The sequence below is a fragment of the Carcharhinus amblyrhynchos genome, chromosome 13 (genome assembly GCF_965287045.1).
Source record: "Carcharhinus amblyrhynchos chromosome 13, sCarAmb.v2.hapA, whole genome shotgun sequence".
NCBI lineage: Eukaryota > Metazoa > Chordata > Chondrichthyes > Carcharhiniformes > Carcharhinidae > Carcharhinus > Carcharhinus amblyrhynchos.
Window position 1 is genome coordinate 36,294,085 of NC_137336.1, and position 22,155 is coordinate 36,316,239.

Consider the following 22,155-nt stretch of genomic DNA (forward strand, 5'->3'; position numbering starts at 1 on the left):
ACAATTGGACAAAAGGCCAATAGTCAGATTGAGGGAGGAATATTGCCCAAAAATGTGATGAAAACTACCTACTCTATATATAGTGCTGTAAAACCTTCCACATCCACCTGGGTAGGTAAACAAAACTTTACATTTGAGGTTCCAACTGATGGGTGAGATTTGCTCCAGTATAGGACTAAATTATTTGTTCAAGACCAGTTGGAAGATTTAAATCCAAAAGCTACTGACTCAGGAGAAAGGTTGTGGCACAGAGACACAACGTTTAGCACAGCTGCCTCACAGTGCCAGGGACCCAGGTTCAATTCTATCTGTTGGGGTTTGCATATTCTCCACATGTCTGTGTGGGCTTCCTCCTGGTACTCCAGGTTCCTCCCACAAATATAGAATTATAGAATCCCTACAGTGCAGGAGGCCATTCAGCCCATTGAACCTGCACCTACAACAATCTCACCACGGCCCCTACTCCCATAACCCCACATTACCCTAGCTAATTCCCTGGACACTAAGGGGCAATTTAGCATGGCCAATCCATCTAACCCACACATCTTTAGACTGTGGGAGGGTACTGGAGCGCCCGGAAGAAAGCCACACAGACCCAAGGAGAACGTGCAAACTCTACGCAGACTGTGACCCAAGCCCGGAAGCAAAGCCAGGTCCCTGGTGCTGTGAGGCAGCAGTGCTAACCCCCACTGTACCACCGTGCTGCCCTGTATATGCACATCTGTGTGCATATATGTGCAGGTTAGATGAATTGGCCATGCCAAATTGCCCCCAAGAGGTGTCTATTAGGCGGATTAGTGGGGTAAATGCATGGGGCTACGGGGATAGGCCTTGGGTGGGATGTTCTGTCAGAAAGTCAGTGGACACTGGACGGGCTGAAGGACCTGCTTCCGCACTGTAGGGATTCCAAGATTCTAATTAAAGAAAGCTGTTCAAAATGTATGCAATATGGAACAAAATAAAATACCGGGGGCATTTTCTGGTCCCGCCGAAGGAGATCACCACCACCACCCCCTCTCTCCCCCCGCACCAGGGAAGGTTTCCTGGCCATGGGATGGGTGAGCCATGCAAATCATCGTAGACACTAATGGGACAGGAAGATCCTGCCTGGGGCCAATGTCGTGCTGCCTTCAATCAGAACTCATTGACCTGAAATGTTAACTCTGATTTCTGTCCAAAGAAGCTTCCAAACTTGCTGAGTATTTCATGTTTTTGGTTTCGTAACATTAACCGAACTCACCTGGCCAAGACTGGCAGGGTCGGAGCAGTGCTTGTTTAAATGCCTCTCTAAACCTAAATTCATACTGGGCTGGTTGCGAACCAACCACATCCTGTTAGTTCCCCACCGTGCAGTTTGGTGAACATTATCCCTCACGAAAAAGATTGCAAAACTAAGCGACCTGATGCGATCGCTCTGCCAAGTTCCCTATTTGTATGTGTCAGTCTTGAAATATCGATACTTACCTTTGACTTAACTTTCAGATCGATTTTTTTCATTCCCTTTGTTCCAGAAATCTAACCCAGCTGTCTATTCAGTGGCGGGGAATAGCTATTCATTCTAGAATAGCCTGAATATATAATGATACTATTGTACTGTCATTTTCAAGTTGATATTCATACTACCCGATTTATTTCTGAAAAATATTTTAATAATTTCCACACATTATTCGGTAGCCAAGCTAGAATCCAATCAATAGTCTTTTATTTCAGGAATATAAAAATGAAATAAAATTCAAAATTTAAGGGGAAAAATAGCAGACATCCAGATAGTACTATGAGCAGATGTAGCCTCTCAGTATGGTACATGTGTCCATAAACTAGCTTTGATTAACTCCTGCGGTTTTAATCATCTAATGAATTGTCAAACATTTTGTCATTCATTTGATTGCGACCTGATTTAGGAACCTGGAACTATCGTTCCATAAAAACTGCCTCTCATAAAGGTTTCTCCATAATTTGCCATTTAAACGATGCATAACTTCATATTCTAGACATGCAATTTAAAGATGAGGGATAGATTTCAAAGGATAGAATTTCTGCCACCTAGTGGCCTTAACCGGACTTCCTACTGGAAGGAAATATCCGCTTTACAGAAAATAGATCCATGAGTGTCACCAGTCACACCACACATGACCATCGGAGATGAGCTATGTCAGCTGTGTACTGACATTTTATACAGTCCATGCCTAAACTCAATATCCCAGATCTTTGGTTCAGAATCACCATGTTGCTGGATGCATTCACACTTGCTCTGTTCCATTCACCCACTTGGTTCAGTTTTAAAACATGAGCGGCTCCCTCATGTGGCTCCTTTCTGTGTCGGGAATAAAATAGAATCAGTGTGGAGAGAATGTTGACAGAGCCAAGTCACGGTAAGCTGCAGAAATACATGTTCCCAGGACATGATAAAATGAGGCTCCAAGTTAAGAGACATTTTATTGACAGCAGACAATGGCCTATATCAGCCTTATCCAGAGCATGGCCCCTGGTCAAGCAGTGGCAGAACTTTTCAAATCCCTGTCAAAGAGGTGAGTTTCAATGGAAGACTCTTCCTGGGGCTGCTCCTTGAATTGTGGGCTGTTTCCCTCCTGTTTTTGCTTCCGATAGGCAGACCAGTGAGATGAGGGAGAGGAACAGTCTCTGATTAATGGGGCAGCGGACACTGGCATTGGTGAGTGTGTTGAGGGTTGCTAGGCCGAGGGAAGTGAAACAATAGCAGGACTGGAGTCTGGGGAACCAGGTGCATCTGGCCTAGAGTCCAGGGAGGGCGAGGTCAATTTGGGTCCTGGCAAGGCAAAATGGAGGTCAAGTGGGGCCCTGGGAGGACGACGTTAATTCGTGATTGGCAATGTCAAGGTCAAGTCTGGCCCTGGGAAGTCATTATCAAGTTGAGTCCTAGGAGGTTGAGGTCGATTTGGACTTGGGAGAGCAAGGTTTTGACAGGCCCTGGGAGAGTGAGGTCCAGTCAGGCCCTGGAAAATTGTGCTTGATTTGGGCCTTGGGAAGGCGAGATTCTGACATGCCTGGGGAAGATATGGTGCCGTGATGAATATGTGGGAGGGGTTGGGATTTTTACCCTCCATGGCATATTTTGTGATGGTGGAGGTGGTCCACCATTCATCAGTGGTGGGCTCTTTCAGTCCCACTGCACTGAACGAGGTTTTCCGTTGCTCATATCCTGTACTGCTGGAGATTCCATAGCGTGGGGGTCACCATTGCACAAACTGGATGATGCACCTGTAAAATCTCATCCTCAGTGTGTGTGTTTGGGAGTGAGTGAGATAAATTGAGTGAGAGGGTGAGTGCAAGAGACAGAGTGAGAGGGTGAGTGTGAGAGACTGAGTAAGTGAGAGGGTGAGTGTGAGACACTGAGTAAGTGAGGGGATGAGTGAGAGAAACCTAGTGAGGGGGTGAGTATGACTGACTGAGTGAGGGGCTGAATGAGAGGGTGAGTGTGAGAGACTGAATGAATGAGTGAGGTGAGTGTGAGAGACTAATTGAGTAAGGGGTGAGTGTGAATCTGTCTTACACTTTAGGTTTCTCACACACTCTCACCACCACACACCAACACATCTACAAGCACCCACTCACTCTCACCCACCCATTTTCCACTGACCTTCTCACACTCTGGCCATTTTTATTCTTTACTCTTTTTTATCTTAACAATTTATTGTTCTGATGTTGCTGTACTTTTCTCATCAATTACTGAGAACCTCGCTTTTTTTTGAAATTGAGGTTATTATTTTGCCAAACATAATCTTTCCAAATTTTGCTTATTAGCCCACCCAAGTGAAAAGTTTGGATAAGCCTGTCCTCAAACTTCCAGTCTCTGATGATTGGAAACTGGGCATACGACAAAGATGTATGTTGGAATCCTGTGGAAATATGGACCTATGTCCATGGAATTGTCTGGTAATTTTTAAAAGCAATATCACCCGCTGCCCTGAACCCTCTGCAAATGTCTCAGGACCAGAGCTGAAGTTGAAGACTTGGGATAGATTCATACTTATTACCATGTATGGTTAATCACTGAGGAAATATTAGACAGATGAAAACCTGGCTAATTCCACAACTGATACCCCCTAACCTCCTGACTACTCCCCGTGCGACTGACTATCCCCCATCTGTGCTGATTAACCCCCAAACTGATCCGACGACCCCCGACCACCCACCCCAAACAGATCTCCATTTCCTGACTATCACTTACCTGGTCTGACAACCTCTCTGACCAGCACATTGCCCAACTATCCCCAAGACCCGTCTTCAACCCATAACCATTTGGCCACTCACCAGATTTGATTACCCCAACTGGACCTGACTAACAAGCCCTGCTGCCCCACCCTCAATGACACCCTGACTTCAACCAGACTTGTCTAACCCCCAACTGATCCGACAGCTATCCACCCAACCAGCCCCCCGACTCAACTGACATGACTGCAGCCACTTAATGAGACAGGACTGCTACCCTGAAACAACTACGCTCCTCCACCCCTGATCAGACACAACTACCTCACCTAACCAGCCAGATGAGAATACCCCACCCCAACCATCCTCTGACTCAACCAGATCTCTACCTGACTGCCTGTCTGCCCACCCATCCACTCACCCACCTCATGTAGCTATCAAACCTTACCCATTCAACCACTTGCCCATCCATGCATCCATTCACTATCTGACCCTCAATGACTAGACCTTTAAACTTACCAGGCAGAATATGGCAGCTGGTGTTTATAGAAGGGAGCATGTCCACATGTTCCCTTGACTTGAGGGGAGGCGATGGCCTAGCGATATTATCACTAGACTAAGGTCCTGGGGACCTGAGTTCGAATCCCGCCAAGTCAGAGGGTGGAATTTGAATTCATTCAAAAAAACACCTGGAATTAAGAATTTACTGAAGACTATGAAACCATTGTCGATTGTCATCTGGTTCACTAATGTCCTTTAGAGAAGGAAATCTGTCGCCCTTACCTGCTCTGGTCCACATGTGACTCCAGAGCCTGGTTGACTCTCAACCAGGCTCTGAAAAGGCGTAGCAAGCCACTTGATAGAGGCAACAAAAGATGGGCAAATGCTGGCCAGCCAGCGACACCCATGTCGCACAAATGAATAACAGATTAGAGTTATGAGATGCTGCACTGCACATTTCAAGATCCCAGAAGCGTGCTACAGCATTGGGTCAGCAGAACCTCTGTGTGCAGTAGGTTTGCATATGGCATTGTCTCTGCTCAGAAGATTCAGGCGCATGTTTCTGCTTTCACACAGCCTTGTTAGGACACACATAGACTTAACATATGGACGATAGTATAAGATTTTAAACTCCAAGTTGATCTACATGTTAGACAACTAGTGATAACAATACTCGTGAAATAATTTGCGACTGCTCTATTTTTACGTCCAATATATCTGCTTTGTAACTTATAGATGGAGTTACATGGTCTGAAAGGGAAATCAGTCCATTCGTATAGCATTTTTCATGAGCAAACTGTTTCACAGGCTATGAAATATTATATAATGTAGGAAATGTATTACAGCTTATATTTATACAGCATATTTAATGTCACAAAATCTCCAGAGGTTCTTCATAGGAATATTATAAAACATTTTAAATTAAAGCACAAAACTGAACCACACACAGAGATATTAGAGAAGCTGACCCAAGTTTGGTCAGACTGGTTCTAACAAGTGTCTTAACAGAGGAATGTGATGTGGAAAGGTGAGGGAAGGTGATTTCAGAGCTTAGAGTCAAGGCAACCGAAGGTGCGTACATCAATGTTGGAGCAATTAAAATGTGGGCTTCTTAAGAGGCCAGAATTAAGGAGCACAGATTTCTTGGAGGGCTAATGGGCTGGAGAAAGGGAGGGGTGAGGCCACGGGGATTTGCAATCTCCTTGAAAACTTTGACATTTCGTGGATAGCTTTGTCACCTTTGACATTTCCTGGATAACTTTGACATCTTTGACCAGTTTGACGCTTCCTAGATAGCTTTGACAGCTGGTTGACATCTTCTCAACAGCTGGACAGTTCCATGACAATTCCTTGACAGTTCCAATGATTTTGTGTGTAAAAAAATGCATAATCATGTGGACTTTTAACAATGCCAAAGGGTACCTTACTTGTTCCGGGACCCTATCCAAAGTGGTACCTTACCTCTCCAAAGGGTTACTTTTCCTACCTTTTTGCACAGTCCAGATTCCATACTCTTGTACTTCCAAAATCCAACACCAGTGCTGGCAGCCAGTGATTTTAATACCAACTGCCTCTGTGAATCACACATGTGTGAACTTCCGCTTTAATCCAGGCCTGCCCCTGTCTGTTTGGGAAATAACAAGCTCATGAATTAATGGCCATTTCCAGGATTTTCACCACAACAGAGAACCTCGCAGTTATGGTGAAAATCCAGGCCCAATTTGCAAACAGACAGGTTTGATTTCAGACTGTTGTCAGAGAAAGGTCTGAACTCAGTAGCTGGTGACAGAACTCAGGATGGTGACTGAAACCACTATCACATTAAAGGGAAGTAGAAACTAATTGTTGTTTAAAATGCACATTAAACTTACATCAATTGGTTAATTTATCTCACTATAATATCTGTATTGGATAGTTGGTCTGCAGCAATCCTTGTTGACGCAGGTGGCTCAAAAGTGTTTGGGTGGACACAAAAGAGTCTGAAGGAAGAAGCATTAGGAAACTGCCGTCTACTCTACCACTGGCACACTGTAGTTGCAGGGTATGTTATTCAAAGGATACACTGGAGCAATTGCTGCTGATTTCAACAGCACCTTTCAGCTCAGCACCTTCTCATATGAAGAAGGAAAAGAGCAGCTATGCCATGGAGGCACTATTCCTGACTTGGACATCATCCTGATTCCTTCATTGTTGTTGGGCCAAACATCATGCAACTCCCTACCTGACTGAAATTGTGGAATGTCATCATTACAAAGACAGCAGCTGCCCAAGAATACATGGCACCATGCTCTTAGAATACCTAAAGAACAGCACTGAAGAAAGAAACTTGCATTTATATAACACCTTTCATGACTGTAGGATGTTCAAAGCATTTAACAGCCAAGAATGAATCACAGAACCCTATAGTGCAGAAAGAGGCCCTTCGGCCCATCAAGTCTGCACCGAACACAATCCCACCCAGGCCCTACCCCCAGATCCTTACATGTTATACCCACTAATCCCTCTAACCTACACATCCCTGGATACTAAGGGGCAATTTCTTAGCATGGCCAATCAACCTAACCTGCACATTTTTGGACTGTGGGAGGAAACCAGAGTACCCAGAGGAAACCCACACAGACACGAGGGTGAATGTGCAAACTCCACACACACAGTGACTCGAGCCAGGAATCGAACCCAGGATCCTGGAGCTGTGAAGCAGCAGTGCCAACCACTGTGCTACCGTGCCACCCCAGAAGAATGAACTTTTGGCATTTACCAAATACCAGTGAACCAAAGAATGAACTTTTGACGTGAGAGCAATATAGAAAGGATGGCAGCTAATTTGTGCAGAGCACACTCCCACAAACAGCAATATGATAATGACCAGATAATCTGTTTTGTCATGTTGATTGTAAGATAAATAGTGGCCAAGACATCAAGGATATTTTTCCGGCGCTTATTGTGCTACAGGATCATTTTCTTTTAGGGGAGCCTGTGGCCTAGAGGCATTATCATTAGACCATTAATCTAGAAACTTAGCTAAAGTTCTGGGGACCTGGGTTTGAGTCCCATCATGGCAGAATTTGAATTCAATTAAAAATATCTGGAATTAAGATTCTACTGATGACCATGAAACCATTATCAATTGTTGGAAAAATCCATCTGACTCACTAATGTCTTTCAGGGAAGGAAATCTGCTGTCCTTACTTGGTCTGGCTTACATGTGACTCCAGGGCCAGGGCGAAGTGGTTGACTCTTAACTGCCTTTCAAGGGCAATAAACGATGATCAGCCAGCAATGCCCATGCCCACAAATGAATAAAGAAAATGTTCATCTGAGAGGGCATACTGGAACTTGATTTAAATATTGCACCTTACAGTGGTATACCACACCCTCTGTACTGCACTGGAGTATCAGACCTGTATTTTCAACTTCGAGTCCTGGAGTGGGACATCAACCTAGAACCTTTTCATTCAGACAACAGGGGTACCAATGAGACCGTAGCTGATACCCGTACAATGGAAATACGATCATGGCAGCTCTTCCACATTCAGAAAACAAAAAGAAATCTCCTGGGAATTCAAACATATTCTGTAATATTTTCAACTGCATCTCCTAACATTTACTGTTGCTTCCCTGAATCCTGAACAAACATACTGCCACCTATTGGTAGAAATATCTATGGACCAAATTTAATATCCATGTTGTTCAAATTCATATCCAATATCCATATTGTTAAAACTGTTAGGGAGATAATTGGGCTGGATCTTGTTTGAAAATAACATTGTGCGCCAATATATTATTAACGTACAAATTGTTTGGAAAGTTCAGGAGATTGAGAGGTCAAGAGATATGCTGAGATTTGCAAATCTCCAGAATTTACTTATTGATTTACGCTATTCTGCCATTTGACTCAAGCAAAAGGCACTTTGCCTTTAGCCTCCTAATTTTTAAGAACTGATTGGATTTGCACATTATTTGTTCATTTAATTTGCCAAAGGTAGTTAAATTTTGTAATTAAGTGTGTAAGCAACATTCCCTACAAAGCTTATTGTGCATGGCCAATGCTATGTGTACTCTCACAAGTAAAGTATTTAACATGGAACAGGGTCTGTGTGGTACCTTCCAGGCTGCTGTGTATCCATGCATGCCAGTTGCTTAGAAAGGACATAAGTAGTGTAATCTGAAATAACTATTAACCTGAAATAACTATAAATGCCAATCAACCTCTCTGACTCTGAAATTGAACAACTTTGAGAAGCCAGGGAGGAAAGTAAGTAAGAAATGTAACTGGAGGGTCAATTGGTCCATGTTTGGGGGGGTGGGGGAGGCATGGGAGGGACATTCAGGTGGTCAGTGGTTTGGGAGGCAGCCAGGGGAAGGTGGAAAGGGATTTTGAAGTAGTTGGCAGGTTTGTGAGGATAGTCAAAGGGATTTGGGTAGTTGGCATGTTGGCGGGGGGGGGGGGGGGGGGGGGTGGTCAGGGGATCTAGGGTGTAGTCGGTGGTGAATAGGGTAGTTGGGAGGGTAGTTGGGGATGTGGAGAGTAGTTGGGGGTGGGGTGGGGTGTCATCATTACTATAATTACTCAGGAGTTTGAAGTGGTTTTAATTTTTAATTATTCAAACCTTTCTTGGGAACTTCCTGTAAGGCAGTTGGAAACATCCAATTTATATCCGAGTATTGCATGGTTCCTAGTACATCGGGGCGGGATTTTACGGCCCTGCTTGAGCAAGACCAGAAATTCACACCTGAGATTGATGGGCATTTCCATTGTCCACCTCTCGCCTGCTCCGATTCCATGACAAAGGGGCGATAAACTTCCAAGGCAGTTCCCATGCAGGCTTTGTGTGGCGGTTTCTGGGGAAAACCCAATGCATGTTATGAATACCTATGAGGTATGAGCCCGGAGATCAGATGCTGTAAGCCTTGCTCTTCTCCATTATTTGGATGTGTAGAGTTGGCAAAATAATCCCATCCACCAATCCTCTTTCAATCACCCAACAACTAAAAACTAACTCCAGGCAATCATGTGCAGAAATTTATTTTTTTTAAACTTTGATTAATATGATGTAGAAATAAACATTAATGTCAGAACAATATTGATACTTTAAATGCCATTGAAAAATAACTAATGTAAACCTCCAGATACAAACCCAAAAATATAAATTTAAAAAATGTCTCTGCTTCATTGAGCTCCCATTTTCCCCATCATTCTTCTTAATTTTATTTATTAAAGTTAATAAAACTCATCCTAGTTTTTCTACAACTGTCTTCTTTGACACTGTCTTATATTTGGGGCGCTTTGTCTTTTTAAAAGGGTCATGTCTGAAAACAATAGTCTCAGATTGAAATATAGTTTCAAAGTTCTTTCTTTTTCAATCAATTAATGCAAACATTTTGTCCTAGTTTAGTTGTAGTTCAGGTTTTCTTCCATTATTTTTAACTGATGTGGTCTTTACGAACATGTAATTTTCATTACCAGAGCAAATATTGCTTAAAATCAACCCTTCATACCCCATGAGTGAAAACACTTAATGAAACCAAAAATTACACATGGCATCAAATTCTGTGTCATTCCCACCACATCCTTTTTCGTCTACTCCAAAAGGGTGGCACAGTGTTATGGCGGTTAGCACTGCTGCTTCACAGATCAGGGATCCAAGTTCAATTCCAGCCTGGAATGACTGTGTGGAGTTTGCACATTCTCTCTCGGTCTGCGTGGGTTTCCTCTGGGTGCTCCAGTTTCTTCCCTACACTCCAAACATACATGGGTTAGGTTGATTAGCTATGCTAAATTGATCATAGTGTCAGGGAGTTAGCAGGGTAAATATGTGGGGTTACAAGAATAGGGCCTGATGAGAATGTGGTTGGTGCAGGTTCGATGGGCTAAATGGCCTTGTTCTGCATTAGGGATTCCATGATTCTATGATGTGATATTACTAAAAAGAGAGACATTTTGCCAAAGCTTTTAGTTTTGCACTCATCAGGACAAATGCAAGAATGCCAAATTTCAAATGAACAGTTTGGAAAAAAACATGTCAATTCCTTGGCAAGTCAGCTCTGATTGGCCAAAATGTTGCCATAAAGCAATGAGGAGCCATTTCACACTGCTGTTATGCAGTGGCTACATGGAGTGGTATTTTTCACCAACAGTATAAAATGTTGTCATAGAATTTTAGAGCTCAAAAGATGCACTTTGCCCATTGTGTCCATGCCAACCATTAAACGCATCTATTCTAATCCCATTTTCCGGCACTTGCTTTGTACCTTGTATGCTATGGCTTTGCAAGTGCTCACCTAAATGCTTCTTAAACGTTGTGAAGGTTCTCACCTCTACCACCCTTTCAGGCAGTGAGTTCTAGATTTAGACCATCATAGGAATCTTACAGTACAGGAAGAGGCCATTCGGCCCAACAAGTCTGCACTAACCACAATCCCACCCAGGACCCACCCCCATATCTCTACATATTTACCCACTAATCCCTCTAACCGATGCATCTCAGGTAATTTTAGCATGGCCAATCAACCTATCACGCACATCGTTGGACTGTGGGAGGAAACCGGAGCACCCGGAGGAAACCCACGCAGACACGAGGAGACAGTGACCCAAGCCGGGAATTGAACCCAGGTCCCTGGAGCTGTGAAGCAGCAGTGCTAACCACCGTGCTACCATGCCACCTGGCATCTGGTTGCAAAAGTTTTTCCTCAAATCCCCTCTAAATCTATGACCCCTAGTTATTGATCACTCTATTAAAGGAAGAAGTTCCTTCATATCTACCTTATCTATGTACCTCATTATTTCATACACCTTGATCAGGTCCCCCTTCAGCATTGGATAAAAGCAAATTACTGCGGATGCTGGAATCTGAAACCAAAAGACAAAATGCTAGAAAATCTCAGCAGGTCTGGCAGCATCTGTAAGGCGAGTCCATATGACCCCTTGTTAAAGCTAGAAGGCATAGAAAGTGGGAGATATTTATATTGCAGGGTGACTGAATGAAAGATGAGTCAAAGCAAAAGAAACCAAGGAAAAAGATGCTAATGGCTGTCCACAGAGAGAATAAAGGGTGTGAATGGCCAAATGGCAGAGAAGCTAAAATGAGAGAGTAAGCTGTGACAGATGAAGATGTGGCAGGGGACAGCGGGGGCGGGGGCGGGGGGGGGGGGGGGGGAGGGGGGCACTGAATGGGACAGAGGTAAAATTTAGAAAAGGGAAGCAAAGGAGGAGAAAACATAAGGGAAGGGGGATAAAGTAGGTAGAAAGAGTTCGGGGGGAAGAAAAGTGAAGAAAGCCAATAAAGAAATAAAAAGGTAGAGAACAGTAAAAAAAATTATATTAAATACAATGAAAACACAGGGATCGAAGTGAGGTAGAGCAAATCATCTGAAGTTGTTGAATTCAATGTTGAGATCGGAAGGCTGTAAAATGCTTAGCTGGAAGATGAGATGCTGTTCCTCCAGTTTGTGTTGAGCTTCACTGGAACATTGCAGCAGGCCAAGGACAGACATATAGGCATGGGAGCAGGATAGTACATTAAAATGGCAAGCAACCGGAAAAATCAGCATCCTGATTGCGGACAGACTGAAGGTGCTCAGTAAAGCGATCACCCAGACTACGCCTGGTCTATCCGATATAGAGGAGACCACATTGCACTTGCAGCTCCCAATACACAAAATTGAAAGAGGTGCAAGTGAAATGCTGCTTAACCTGGAATGAATGTTTTGGATCTTGGATGGTGAGCGTGGAAGAGGTGAAGGGACAGGTGTTACACCTTCTGTGATTTAATGGGGTTCAGTGACAGGAAAGGCGTTGGGTATAGTGGAGGAGTGGACTAGATTCTCCCAGAGGGATTGATCTCTGTGGAATGCTGACAGAGGGAGTGAAGGGAAAATGTGTTTGGTGGTTGCATCACACTGGAGTTGGCAAAAATAGTGGATGATTTTGCTTTGCATGCGGAGGCTGGTGGGGTGAAAACGTGAGAACGAGGGGACTCTATACTTATTCTGGGAGGGGATGGGGTGAGGGTTGTGGCGCGGGAGATGGACTGCACGCTGCTGAAGACAACTGTAGATGGGAATCCATGGTCGAGGATAAAGGAACACAAATTAGAAGCACCGCTTTGGAAAGTGGCATCATCGGAACAAATGTGACAGAGGCGAAGGAGCTGAGAGAAAGAGATGGAGTCCTTACAGGATGTGGGGTGTGGAGAGCTGTAGTCCAGATAGCTGTGGGAGTCAGTGAGCTTGTAATGGATATTGGTAGATAGTCTGTCGCTGGAAGTGGAGACAGAAAGGCCCAGGAAGGGAAGTGTCTGAAATGGACCAGGTGAAGGCGATGGAAGGGTGGAAACTGGAAATGAAGTTGATGAATTTTTCAAGATCTGGACGGGAGCGTGAAGCAGCACCAAAATAGCCATCGATGTACTGGTAAAGGAGTTGTGGGAAGGGATCTGGGTAGGCCTGGAACAAGGAATGTTCCACATACCTCATAAAAAGACTCTCTGCACCTCCATCTCACACCAGGATGGCCTGAAAGCTCTTTGCTTCTTCCTTGAAGAGGCCTGAATAATTCCCATCCACCACCACTCTCCTCCACCTGGCTGAACTCATTCTATCCCTCAACTTCTCCTTTAATCCATAGCAATGGGTCCTAGCGACGCTTTTTTTTATCTGGTATGTGGAACATTTCTTGTTCCAAGCCTACTCAGGTCCCCTCCCACAACTCCTTTACTGGTACATCAATGGTTATTTTGGTGCCGCTTCGTGCTCTCATCCAGACCTTGAGAAATTCACCAAATTCACTTCCAATTTCCATCCTTCCATTGCCTTCACCTGGTCCATCTCAGACACTTCCCTTCCCTTCTGTCTCCCTTTCTGTCAATAGACAATCTACCAGCATCCATTACAAGCCCACAGACTCCCATAGCTATCTGGACTACAGCTCTTCACACCCTATACTCTGTAATCTCAGCTCCTTCACCTCCTCTGCATTTGTTCTGATGATGCCATTTTCCAAAGTGATGCTTCTAATATCTCAACGTTGAATTCAACAACTTCAAATGATTTGCTCTACCCCTTTATTTTCATTCTATTTTAATTTTTTACTGTTTGCTACCTTTTATTTCTTTATTGTTTCTCTCCATTTTTCTTCCCTCCACTCTTCCCCCCTACTTTATCTCTCTCCTTTTCTCCCCTTTTGCTAAATTTTACCTCTATCCCATCCATTTCCACCACCCTCCCACTGCCCCCCAAATCTTCATCTGTCACAGTTACTCTCTCATTTTAGCTTCTATGCCGTTTGGCCATTCAAACCCTTTATTCTCCCTGTTGGCAGCCATTAGCAGTCTTTTCCCCTGACTACTGTAGTTATGACTCATCTTTCATTCCCTCACCCTTCAGTATAAATATCTCCCACTTTCTATGCCTTTTAGCTTTGACAAAGGGTTAACTGGACATGAAACGTCAGCTCTTTTAGAACATAAGAACATAAGAAATAGGAGCAGGAGTAGGCCATCTAGCCCTTCGAGCCTGCCCCGCCATTCAATAAGATCATGGCTGATCTGTCGTGGCTCAGTTCTACATTCCCGCCCTCTCCCCATAACCCTTAATCCCCTCCCTTATCAAAACCCATCAACCCGCGTCTTAAAAATATTTAGCGAGGCAGCCTCCACCACTTCAACGGGCAGAGAATTCCAGAGATTCACCACCCTTTGAGTGAAGAAATTCTTCCTCAACTCCGTTCTAAACCGCCCCCCCTTTATCTTGAGGCTGTGCCCCCTAGTCCTACTGTCCTTTCTGAGCGGGAAGAGTCTCTCCACCTCTATCCTATCCATCCCATTCATCATCTTATACGTCTCAATGAGATCTCCCCTCATTCTTCTAAACTCTAACGAGTACAAGCCTAGTTTATTCAGCCTCTCCTCATAGCTCAACCTCCTCAACTCCGGTATCAGCCTAGTAAACCTCCTCTGCACTCCCTCCAAGGCCAAAATATCCTTGCGTAAGTACGGTGCCCAAAACTGCACACAGTACTCCAGCTGCGACCTCACCAATGCCCTATACAGCCGCAGCAAGACCTCCCGACTTTTATATTCAATCCCCCTCACTATGAAGGCCAGCATCCCATTCACCTTCCTGACCACCTGCTGCACCTGCAAGCTGGGTTTTTGCGACTCATGCACAAGGACCCCGAGGTCCCTCTGCACCGTCGCCTGCTGCAGTTTTTCGCCACGTAAGTAATAATCCTTCCTACCATTATTCCTACCAAAGTGGACCACCTTGCACTTGCCAACATTAAATTCCATTTGCCATTTCCTGGCCCATTCGCCCAGCCTATATAGATCCTTCTGTAGACTCTCCACACCCTCCGCACAATTTGCCGTTCCACCAATCTTGGTGTCATCAGCAAATTTTGACACCATACACTCGGTTCCCTCCTCCAGATCATCTATATAAATGGTAAATGGCCCCAGCACCGACCCCTGGGGCACTCCACTAGTCACGAACCGCCAATCCGAATAGCACCCATTGACCCCCACTCTCTGCCTCCTATTTGACAACCAATCCTCTATCCATGCTAACACCCTACACCCAACTCCATGTCCCCTGACCTTCTGCAATAACCTCTTGTGAGGTACCTTGTCAAACGCCTTCTGAAAATCAAGAAAGACCACATCCACCGGCTCTCCTCTATCCACCGCCCTAGACACATCCTCATAGAACTCCAGTAAATTTGTCAGACACGACTTCCCTTTAACGAAACCGTGCTGCGTCTGCTCTATCAAGCAATTCCCCTTCTCTCCTTACAGATGCTACCGGGCCCACTGAGATTTTCCAGCATTTTCTCTTTTGGTCCCCCTTCAGCTTTCTTTACTCTAAGCAAAACAACACCAGCCTAACAAAGCTGTCCTCATAGTGAAACATCCTAATGAATCTCCTCTGCACCTTTTCCAGTGCAATCATATCCTCCTGTAGCATAGAGACCAGACTGCACACAATCCTCTAGCTGTAGTCTAATGAGCATTTTATAAGTTCATCATCACCAATCCCCCACCATCCCCCCACCCACCCACCCACTAACTATTTCTTTTATGCCTTGGCTAATAAAGACAAGTATCCCATATGCCTTCTTAGCCACCTTATCCACCTGTCCTGCTGCCTTCAAGGGTTAATGGATATGAACCCCCAGGTCTCTCTGGTCCTCTATCCTACCCAGCATCCTATAGTTCATTTTGTATTCCCTCGCTAGTTCTTTTCATAAATAACCTCAGTGTCTTAAATTCAGGATTGTGCTCATGCTATCCAAAATGTAACTATACAACATTGTAAACCCAGGGTGTGAAAATAGTGCCCTTTTGTGATCTGAATTGGATATTTGATCCTTTCACACATGCCACTTCAAAGCTTGTTCAGACAGGCCTGGAGAGACCAGACCAGATAACAATTACTATGCTGCTTAGTGAACATAAAGGGCAAGTTATTGATTGATTCTAAATGAATACTCGTTGCTGCATGACAGTACACTTCTCTTGGCCAGTTGATTGCCTTGCTTGACAACTCCTAACTATTCTCTTGCACACTCCTGAGCTTAGCCAAAGCTTGTCCATACAGTTTTCCATTCAATATAGAAGTTTACAACCTTTGTTTTAGTGCTGCCAGCTGTTTCTTATCTTAGCTTTTAATCCCCAAGCATTCATTACCAGAACAGAAAGCTTTGTAGAACAGTTCAGGTGATGGGTCATTTACCTGAAATGTTAATCTGCTTATTTCTCCACAGATGCTGCCTGACCTGCTCAGTGTTTTCTGCATTCTGCTTTTATTTCAGACTTCCAGTATCGGCAGTATTTTGCTTTTGTAATTGCAAGCAGAGACTTGTCAACATGATCAGTGTAAGTTTAAAGTTTATTTACTGGTGTCACAAGAAGACTTACCTTAACACTGCAATGAAGTTACAATGAAAATCCCCCAGTTGCCTCACACCAGCGCCTGTTCAGGTACACTGAGGGAGAATTTAGAATGGCCAATGCATCTAACCAGCCCATCTTTCAGACTATGGGAGGAAACCGGAGCACCCAGAGGAAACCCACACAGATACGGGAAGAATGTACAAACTCCATACAGACAGTGACCCAAGCCAGGAATCAAACCCAGGTCCTTGGCACTGTGAGCCTGCAGTGCTAAACACTGTGCTGCCTGGATGATTATTGATTACCAAGAGAAGTTAATTCATTCTTTATTAGTCACAGTTTTGGGGAGAATTAGCATTTTAAGCAAGTCATGAATGTTTATTTTTAAAACTAGCACTACATTTTACTTAAAAATTCAAATTTTATTAGTAACTTTTTTTTATCTTGTCCATTTTTTCCAAATGGACAAGATAGCTTCAGAAATTTGACATTTCAGTTTAGTAACTAAGGTTTTGGTGACAAATATTTGATTATTGAAAAGTGCTGGATCCAAGATGTTTCGGGGGTACCTCCCACTAATAGATCTGACTCCTGCTCAATCTTAATTATTTATGTGCTCCCTATTCCTGACTCAGAAGTCAGTAGATTTCAAATACAAATTTTTGCAGCCAGGAAATGTTTTCTTAAACTGCCTTCTGACCCCACACACCATGAATTTCACCAAGTGATTAGAACATTGATAGATTTGCAGTCTCATCCTGCTCCCATCTGGGGTATTGCAATCAATTTTGAGCACCTAACTTCAACCATAAATGCTCAAGTGTATTGTGGACCTATTTGACTCATGGATTACTGACTTTGCTACATATTAGTTTTTTTTCCAAACTAGCAGCATCAGATGTGCAATCATGCAGTTACCTGAAAGATGATAAATGTTATTGCAGATAGGTCTACCAAAACATAGGCTCCAACTCCAATGTCAGAGACTTGCCATACTAAACACCATCCTTTTGTGTTTTGATTTAATCCTAAAATGCTGGAATATGTTAGAGAGACATCTGGATGTGTGTCAAAAACTGAAAGGAGCCATGGGTGGAAAAAGAAACAGGGCATGTGGAAGTGACATTGCTTCTCCATTGCTGCTAAGAACTTGGTCATCAAGGTACAAGGCATTCTCCATGACCCTCTAAGTGCAGTGATGAGCACTTAACTTCCTCCAGGCCCTGCAGGAAAAGGAGATGGTAGCTGTTGTTGGATGGTTTCTGAGCAGACTCTCAAAGTCATCCTGGGACTTTCAAATAAGCACCAAGACACAGCTTGGCCGATCGTGAAAAGGCACTCCTCATCTGATCCGTCCTGCATGCTTGGAACCTCTCTGCCTCTGCATGCTGTCATTGATGCAACTATAATGGGGTAGAAATCATCACCCACCTTATTCTGGAACATGTCTTTGCAAAGCAAGTCTCAAAAAAGATGATGAAGCTCATTCCGAGCAGCTCTGTGACACAGGATTCCATTTTCTACGGGCTGTTCACACCGAGCCAAACGTCAACTGCCGTTGGAGGACAATCAGCTCAATGAAAGACTCTTTCTTGTTTTCCAAAAACTCTGAAAATTTGACATGAAATGTATATGTATATTGAAATGACAATTTGTAGTGACAAGTGTTGTGAGGCACCTCATGCACTGTACTGAAAGAAACTGAACTCTATTGTACCTTGTGCAACGTCAAACTTGAACAGTTACATAATGTACCTTTACAACTTTGAGGAATAAAGTATTTTTCAGGAAAAATAAATAATTCTTAAAAATGCAGCATTAAACACATATCATATTTTGTTTTGAGCCTTCACTGTCTTTGTCCTTGAGATAATTATATTTAAGTAGAGAAAACAGTATTTTGTTGAAATTGCCAAGGATTTCCTTTTGAGTTTGATGGGCTTAGTAGAAAATGCAGGTCCATACTGCGTGATGTAATAAGTAAACTTCAGAGATGAAACCTAGGACTTCAATGCTAAAAAAAGCTTTCTTTCCACAAAAGAATCCACACTCTCTTCAGTGGTGAAATAACACTTTTGAACAAGCAGAAAACAATTGCTAGTATTTACAGCTGAACATTATTTCAGTTTATGAAGCACCTATAATTTGTGTTTCTAGTGACTCTTGTGCAATGCATCAACTGAAACACTACATGAACATTTTTCTAATATTGTGAGAGATAAAAGTGTTTCTTTAGGGTATGTTTCTAAGGATAATACCCATTAAGTTATCACTTGTGTAACTATAGTCAGCAAACAGGTCAAGTACTATATGCTATGATGGTACAATGTTATTGATATATTTTATGTTTATAGGGGATGCTTTAAGATTTTGTGTTTTTCTCCAAGCATTTGGTTTCCCTGGCAGGAATCAGCAGGTGCTGGAAAGCAGAATCATTACTTATTTTATCCATGTTAGTGTTTATCTAGCAGAAGACTTAATGGGCTTTTGTTTACCAAAGGAAAGGACCCCGAGTTGTTTTAAAATAAAGTAATGGAAGGTGAGTTAGGTACACAGGGTCATATAGTCATGTGATATTAGAAATGGGAGGAGTCAGGCTTGCACCAGAAAAAAAAATCATTTTCATTTTAAAAGAGCAATTTGTCAATGGAGATATTATAAAGAGGCTCTCTCTCTCTGAAAAGTCTCTCTGAAAGCTCCAAGGCTGTTGCCCAAGTCAGAGCAAGTAAATCTGGATTTGCTAACTATACTTAAAGTGTATTTTAGGTCTATAAAAGAAATATTGCTTAATTGGAACTGAAATAGTGATAAATTAGAATCAAGAGTTGTTGCTTTTCATGTTTAAAGATTGTTCAATAGTTAAAAATTGAACTGCTTCATTTTGCTTCATTTATACTTAAACTATGTTATGAATAAAGCTTGGTTTAATTAGAAAAATCCATAGTTTGCTAATGGAGTTACTCCTGAGGTGAGGCATCCTTTCCTCACATTTATGCCAAAATAAGAAAATAGTTGGGGTCTAGCCTGGCTTCATAAGATACCTTGGTGTTCAGGTCCAGCTCCCTAACAGTACATTAGTACATATTAAACCCATGTTCTGAACAGATCTCAATGATCTATTAATGGATATTTCTTACATACACAATTAGGTCCCACATGTCCAAAGATCAGTGAAAGATCACTTACTGATTTTGGTAAGTGAGCAGGCTCTTTGCACAATAGTTCAGCCCATGGAAAACTGAAAAACAGTGGCAGGCCCAGCTTGCTGATTTATTTCTAATTACTGTTATGGCCTAATTAAATTGTTTAAATTACTCATTAAAAGAGATCCAATGTAGTGTCATAATTTTGATTTGGTGCCATTGAACAAATCTTTGCTGAGAGGAGACAATCTTCCATACAGAATACTATACTTTTTCTTGCATATTTACATATTCCAGCTGGAGCTTAACTTGACACACCCAAGCAAAGCCTGGGTTTTACCACTGAGCAAGATGTCAGACAGTGCTCCATCCACACAGACAAATTAATACCATAACCTTTTGCGGAGCTCTGAAAAGGGAAATTCATAATAATAGTTCCATTAGCAATGAATTTGGTTACAAGGCTCCATGGGATGTACCAAATATGACATAATTTAGTAACAGAAAGCAATGAGGTTCTCCCACTGATGGGTCTAGCTAAACAGTCCAATTAAGGATCCAGTAATGTTTCTGCAGCTGATATATCCAAGATGTCCATAAACTCCTGGCTGTGACTGGAAAAACAGCTACTCCTACATCCTCAACACCCTGTGAGGACTAAAGGAGTATCATACTTTGCATATTTAATATTGTGAAGAACTTCTTTTCACATCCATCAACTCTATTCTTACCAAGGACAAAAGAGTTACTACAACAGCAAGATTTCAGGTCTGACAGCATCTGTGGAGAGAGAATAGAGCCAATGTTGAGAAACTGGATGACCCGTCATCAGAGCTGAGAGCAAAGATAATTAGATGAGATTTATATTGTGTGGCTGGGTGGCTGGGTAGCGGGGTGCTTTAATTGGACAAAGAAAATGTAAATGATAATGATGAAAGCGACTGAAAAAGGTGCTAAAAGTGTTCATTAAGTGATCAAAATGTGTGAATGGCAGCACAGAGCTACATATTGTGAAGGAACTACCTGGGGAAGATTTTCCAACATTTTCTGTTTTTGTTTCAGATTCCAGCATCCACAGTATTTTGCCTTTATCTTAAGATTTCAGTCTTAGCATTTCTGGTAGGAATGCAGTTGTTGCAGAAAAATATTGAAAAGATAAAATGTTTTTCAAGCACCGGTTGGCATCCTGAAACGTTTTTAGTAACCGGTTTTGTCTTGGATATATTCACTGAGTATTTTAGTAATGGAGTTTCTCATTTACCACAACAGAAACATTACCTGGAAGACATTTTGGTCAAACAATTGTTAAAAACTAGCCCACGGGTTCATTATATATTCATTGCACACCATTAAGAAATTTGTAGCAGGACAGAGAGCAATTTATTCAATTTTAATCTTCTTGTTTGCCCAAGTCTGACTCAAGCAATAAGGGGTAATAAAGAAATGCAGCATTATTCATTATTTTAATTGATCATGAATCATTCCTGTATATGGGTGATAAATTTGAAATACTAACTCTGAAATTATTAGACAATGGCCAACAGTAACATTCCAGTTGGATGCTCAGAGGTAGTTACATTAAAAAGGTTTCTAATTTTCACTCTCAATGAAAAAAATTACTAAAGTTAATGGTTTGCTGTTCACTGAATTTGGTTGTTATGCCCTGAGTTAATCTGATTAAGGATGCATTTAACCAGCAAATTAAGTGATATATAAAGATTGGAGTGTAAATATTGAATCAGATTAATACTCTAAATCCTGATAGTACTAGGGCCCAGTTCCCACACCCAACCAGGTTGCAAACTTTCCTTTCCAATGATGGGCATGATATGGCAGACGGTATGAGAACGAGCTTCTGAAAGAGAGTTTCAATTTGGTTTGTAAAAAAAATTGGAGGGAAGTTTGATTTATTCTTAGCTGACTTCAATGTTGAGGAAATGTCGGCGCTGGACTAGGGTAGGCACAGTAAGAGGTTTTGCAACACCAGCGCTCCGAAAGTTCGTGACTGCGGATAAACTTGTTGGACTTTAGCCTGGTGCTGTGAAACTTCTTACTGACTTCAATGTAGCGAAGAACTCTAATCCTCCTCGGTGGATGGGGAACTGCGCCAGGTATAGCCATAAACAGCAAGATAAAAGCAAAATACTTGATGCTGGAATCTGAAACAAAAACAGCAAATGCTGGAAAATCTCAGCAGGTCTGACAGCATCTGTGGGCAGAAAATGGAGCCAACGTTTCGAGTCTGAATAACGGATTCCAGCATCCGCAGTATTCTGTTTTTAGCAGCTCTGACGAAGGGTCATCCAGATTCGAAATGTTGGCTCTACTCTCTTGCCGCAGATACCGACAGTCACGAACAGGCCGGGGAGATCACGAATAATTATTTCCTGGCACAGCGCACCTCTCCATACACCGTTGCGGGGTTGCTACCCGGA

The 22,155-nt window shown here is 42.7% G+C and overlaps 1 long non-coding RNA gene across 1 annotated transcript in view; it reads right to left on the bottom strand.

Annotated features, from left to right (window-relative positions):
- LOC145351847 (uncharacterized) overlaps nt 1–22,155 on the bottom strand; it is a 48,029-nt gene that overhangs the window by 20,547 nt on the left and 5,327 nt on the right. The window contains exons 3-4 of the long non-coding RNA XR_013888462.1: nt 20,452–20,500; nt 18,009–18,185 (exon numbers count right to left, since the gene is read on the bottom strand). This is a non-coding gene — a long non-coding RNA (uncharacterized LOC145351847). The remainder of the gene's footprint in view (nt 1–18,008; nt 18,186–20,451; nt 20,501–22,155) is intronic.